Source organism: Triticum aestivum, chromosome 7D (genome assembly GCF_018294505.1).
Source record: "Triticum aestivum cultivar Chinese Spring chromosome 7D, IWGSC CS RefSeq v2.1, whole genome shotgun sequence".
Taxonomy (NCBI): domain Eukaryota; kingdom Viridiplantae; phylum Streptophyta; class Magnoliopsida; order Poales; family Poaceae; genus Triticum; species Triticum aestivum.
Genome location: NC_057814.1, coordinates 291,126,844 through 291,132,843, shown reverse-complemented (window position 1 = coordinate 291,132,843; position 6,000 = coordinate 291,126,844).

The window sequence follows — 6,000 nt, the reverse complement described above, 5'->3', positions numbered from 1 at the left end:
AAAGGACTACACCGTCTTCGCTTCAAGCTCCAAGGGGAGGGAATCGTCTCGTGCCAAAAGGATGAATCTCTGAAAAACACTCAACGCACACGATTAGTCCGCAAAAGCATTGTCATCAATCACCAAAACATCTTAGGGATAAATATGCCCTTACAATCTCCCCCTTTTTGGTGGATTGATGACAATACGGGATTTGCACAACTGGGAAAAGACAAAGGACATAAGCAAACCCCAAATCTCTAAAATATAGACGGGCTCCCCCTAGATGTGTGCCATCAAGATAAGTGCTTTGGACTGCACGACACACATACTAGGATCAACACTCCCCCTGTATTTTAGAGACCAACAACCTAAGCGAGATACAAGATAGCAGGATATATAACATAATGAAGCATATAACTCATGAGATATCAAATGACTAGAGACAAAGATAAAGATATGATAAGGATAGGGTAGCATATGTCTCACACCATATGACTCGAACTAAAGTCTCACTGAACACAAAACCAAGCAAAGCACAAGGTCCAAGCAAAGCACAAGGTAGCACACAACGAAAGCACAAAGGCAAAGACACACTCGCAACACAACGACGCAAATCCCTAAACTCTCTCCCCCTTTGGCATCGAGACACCAAAAGGGGCAAAGAGCTAACCTACGGCTCCAGGTGAGAGCATGCTGAGGATCTCGAACATCAGGACTCTGCGTGATCATCTGCACTGCCGTCCTCGCCCGGAAACTGCTCGGCATCTGAATCAGTCCACGGACAGTGCTGCTGGATCCACTCCTCCTCCTCAGTAATCTGACCCTCAGAGCCGCTGGTGACGGTCGCACCCATCTGACGCATAAGCTCCTTATGACGTCCCCTTGCCTTCTTCTCAGCCACATGAGTCAAGTACTGACCGTGAGACTCCATGCAGAACAGCTTCTTCATCTTGCGTTTGAGCTTCTTTGCCCAAGAGGGCTCTGCCGCAGAAGGCTCTGTCCCAGGAGGCACATAATCCTCATCATCATCACCGGCATCAGCCTCGTCCTCGGTCTCCATGGCAGCAGCAGAAGATGGAGCTCCAGATCTACCCCAATTATCCTTCTTCCTCAGACGCTTGATCTCATGAGAGACCAACTCTCCAGTTTCCAGCTGCTCCTCAGGATAGGTATGTCTCCAGGCCCTCTCAATAAGCAACATAATGAACGGACCATAAATTGGGCACTTGCGCTCAGAAACAGCCGCCAGAAGCTCAGACCACATGACATGAGAGATGTCCAGGGACTCGCCGGTGTTTGCTTCCTTCTCACGCTGGCAGAAGAGAAGCATGTCCACAAGATAAGAGTGTACCATGTCCAGATTCCCAATACGAGGGAAGAGAGTCTCGCGGAAGATACGGTGAAGGATGTCCAGATAGGTAGACAACTCATAGGTTTCCTTCCTGGTCTCAGGGTTGACCTTCCGAGTACAGTAGGGCCAGAGGGCTTGCTTGTGAGTGGAGGTAACATTTTGGTGAGGACGAAAACCGACTGGAGTCTCGAGCCCTTGATCTTCCACCTCAAGCAGCCCCATGAAGGCCTGCCACTTGACAGCTAGCACCTTTCCATTTGTCATCCAAGTCAGAGTCCTGTCTGCATCAGTTCCTAGGTGAACAGTGGCAAAGAACTGTGCCAGCAAATCTGCATCAAAGTCCTTGTTGAACTGCATGATCCTGAGAATGTTCAACTGAGAGCACATCTGAAGGGCATCACCAAAGTACTCAAGGTCCTTCTCCATAGCATCCGTGTTGATGGAATGAACATTGACAAAGAGGTTCTTCTTAGCCTTGATCACATCAAAGTATGTGGCATACTGAAACCGGTTCCAGAACGGGCGATTGACAAGATTGGGTTCTTGGTCTTCCTCATAGGGGTTGCGCCGACGCCTGTCCCAGAATTCCTTGCTAGACATCTCAGTCACTTTCTTGCCACTTGGCTTCGGTCGGCTGGCAATCTTCTTCTTGCGAGGAGGATTAGCACTTGAGGAAGCACCCCCTGCCGGCGGTGGAGCACTGGAAGAACCACCTGCAGTCTCAGATGAGCGGTACCGCTTCGACGTTGAACACGGCGGACTTGCTGCTCAGGATGTTCATCACCTGGAACCAAACACACGGACACAAGGAACAACCAGAAGGAACGATCAAAACCAAATAAACACAACAAATATGGATCAACATGTGGTAGGAAACAATGGAACTGGGCATCCAGCGGTAGTACCGTGCCTGCTCAGCGGCAGTACCGCGCCAGCGGTACTACCGCGCCATACGGGCGGTAGTACCGTGCCAGATGGGCGGTAGTACCGCCCGAGACGGGGCACGGCGGATCCCTACTGCCGTGGTCAGATCCGGCACTACCGGGGATGCCAAATTCAAAAATAAACCTACCAAACATCAATCCAAAGAGTCTAGTTGCCTTCTCCAACCTACTCAAGCCTAGATTTGGCCAAAAATCTAGAGATGCAACCACTATTGCCCCTAAAACGCGAGATCTAAAAACTAGACAAGAAGAGAAGAGGAACAGGGGCAATACCGGCATCCATGGCAAGAGGACGAGGTGGGGATCGACTCCACCGAAGGAAATGGAGAGGAACGGTCCGGAGACGGAGGGCCGCCGGAGCCTTCCCACGGCGAGATGGCGCTGGAGAGAGAGGAAGAGGAACCAGGGGACGAAGCAAATGGGTATGGGGTGGAGGAAACCACCCCTGCCCACGACTTAACCCCCTGGCCCCGCCCCTCAGCGGTAGTACCGTGGTGATGGGCGGTAGTACCGCTTAGCCACATAAGCGGTAGTACCGCGCCTTCACAACGGTAGTACCGCCCAGCGCAACTCAAACCAGACTCAACACATATGGTGCAAAACGAAAGACGGGAAACAACGGCAAGAAGACCAACAAGAGCACTAGCAAGAGAACAAGAATCACACGCCTCTATACGAGAGGGCGGTGGCCGAGGCCACCTATGTTTGAGTCACTTGGTATGGCACCGCGAAGAATTATCCTTGGGCCCATGACCAAAGCTCGTCTTTGAAGCACAAGTACCATCAAAATGGCTAATGTGAAAGAGTGAGATCAGTTTATGCATTGTGGGGGGAGGGAAAGTTCATTGAGAGAACAACACTCCCCCTACGTCCATGCCTACACCTAGACAAGAATGCACAATGAATGTGAGGGGTGTGCAAAGGTTCAAACCACATTGCTCGAATCAATGATATTTAGCTCATGCCTTAACTCGCGAAATCTTGCTTCATCCAATGGCTTCGTGAAAATATCTGCAAGGTTATCATGAGTGTTGACATAGTTGAGCTCGATCTCCCCTCGCCTAATATGATCCCGGATGAAGTGATACCGAATCTCAATATGCTTTGTCTTGAAGTGTTGCACCGGGTTGAGAGAAATCTTGATAGCACTTTCATTGTCACACCAAAGAGGCACTTTGTCACAAATGACACCGTAATCCTTTAAAGTTTGCCTCATCCATAAGAGTTGTGCACAACAACTTCCGGCCGCCACATACTCCGCTTCGGTGGACGAGAGAGACACACAACTTTGCTTTTTAGAAGACCAACTTACCAAAGAGCAACCAAGAAATTGGCACCCTCCGGAAGTGGACTTCCTATCCACTTTGTCTCCCGCCCAATCGGAGTCCGAATAACCTACAAGCTTGAAGTTTGCTCCTCTTGGGTACCATAGGCCAAAGTTTGGGGTATGAGCCAAATATCGAAAGATTCGCTTGACCGCCACAAAGTGGCTTTCCTTAGGTGCGGCTTGAAACCGTGCACATATTCCCACACTCAACATGATATCCGGTCTAGATGCACAAAGGTAAAGCAAGGATCCAATCATAGAGCGATATACCTTTTGATCCACCGCTTTACCATTGGGATCAATGTCAAGTTGGCACTTGGTGGGCATTGGAGTGGAAGCCGGCTTGACATCACTTAGCTTGAATCTCTTTAGCATGTCTTGAGTGTATTTGGCTTGGTTGATGAAGGTTCCTTCTCTTCTTTGTTTGATTTCGAATCCGAGAAAGAACTTCAACTCTCCCATCATAGACATCTTAAACTTTGAGGTCATGAGAGCGGCAAATTCTTCATTGAAGGCTTTGTTAGGGGAACCAAAAATAATATCATCAACATATAGTTGGCACACAAACAACTCCCCTTTGACCTTCTTAGTAAAAAGAGTGGGGTCGATTTTCCCGATTTCGAATCCACGATCTTGTAACAACTCCGTAAGATGCTCATACCACGCACGTGGGGCTTGTTTAAGGCCATAGAGCGCCTTATGGAGTTGATACACATGATCGGGGAAATAGGGATCTTCGAACCCGGGGGGTTGTTTGACATATACCAACTCATTTATGGGACCATTAAGAAAAGCACTTTTCACATCCATTTGTTGCAATGTGAAATTATGATGAGAAGCATAGGCAATCAACAAACGAATAGATTCAAGGCGAGCGACGGGGGCAAAGGTTTCACCGTAGTCGATACCCTCGACTTGGGAGTAGCCTTGTGCCACCAAACGAGCCTTGTTGCGAACAATGATTCCATGAGCGTCTTGCTTGTTCTTGAATATCCACTTGGTTCCAATGACATTATGATTTCCGGTTGGCCTTGGCACTAACTTCCACACTTGGTTATGTTCGAAGTTGTTGAGTTCTTCATGCATGGCGTTGAGCCAATCCGGGTCCTCGAGCGCTTCATAAACCTTTTGGGGTTCGACACAAGAAACAAACGCATGATGTACACAATAGTTTGCTAATTGTCTACGAGTGCTTACCCCCTTTCTTAGGCTTCCAACCACATTCTCCATGAGATGACCTTTGGTGGTGAGCTTGGAAGCGATCTTAGCGGCACGACGCTCCAATTCCTCCTCGGAAGTGAAGTGAGGAGGGGTTACTTGATCATCTTGAGTGTCGTCTTGAGCTTGTTCTTGATCTTGAACTTGCTCGAGGGGAGGAACTTGACCTTGGGCATCATTTGGTAGATCCCCACCATCTTGAGGTTGATCTTGCCCTTGATCTTGTTCATGAGGTTGAGGGCCTTCACTTTGTTCTTCGGAAGCGTGTGGGTCTTGGGTTGGTGATGGCTCCACTTGAGTGGAGCATTGTCCTTCTCCTTCGGCCACAAGGGGTTCCTCAATGGGCAGGATATATCCAACACCCATTCTTCTTATGGCTTGGGGAGGAATTTCATCACCTACATCACAAGTACCACTTTGCTCCACTTGGGAGCCGTTATTCTCATCAAACTCCACGTTACACGTCTCCTCAATAAGTCCCGTGGACTTATTGAGAACACGGTAAGCATGGGAGTTTGTAGCATAACCAACAAATATGCCCTCATGAGCTCTAGTCTCAAATTTAGACAAACGAACACCTTTCTTGAGAATGAAACACTTACACCCGAACACCCGAAAGTACTTGAGGTTGGGCTTGTTACCGGTGAGTATCTCATATGGAGTCTTGTTCAAGCCTTTGCGGAGATAGAGCCGATTTGAAGCATGACACGCGGTGTTGATGGCTTCGGCCCAAAAGTTGTATGGAGACTTGAACTCCGCCATCATGGTCCTTGCCGCATCCATCAACGTCCGGTTCTTCCTCTCCGCAACACCATTTTGTTGAGGGGTGTAAGGTGCGGAATATTGATGCTTGATCCCCTCATCACTAAGAAACTCATCCAGGGTGTAGTTCTTGAACTCGGTGCCGTTGTCACTTCTTATAGTCAAGATCTTTGCATTGTGTTGACGTTGGGCTTCATTTGCAAAGTCAATGACTGTTTGTTGGGTCTCACTCTTCCTCTTGAAAAAATACACCCAAGTGTATCTAGAATAGTCATCCACAATTACCAAGCAATATTTTCTACCCCCAAGACTATCAAAGGATGGAGGCCCAAAGAGATCCAAATGAAGGAGCTCCAAGGGCCTCTTCGAGTAAATGAGAGTCGTGGGAGGGTGAGCCTTCTCATGAAGCTTTCCTT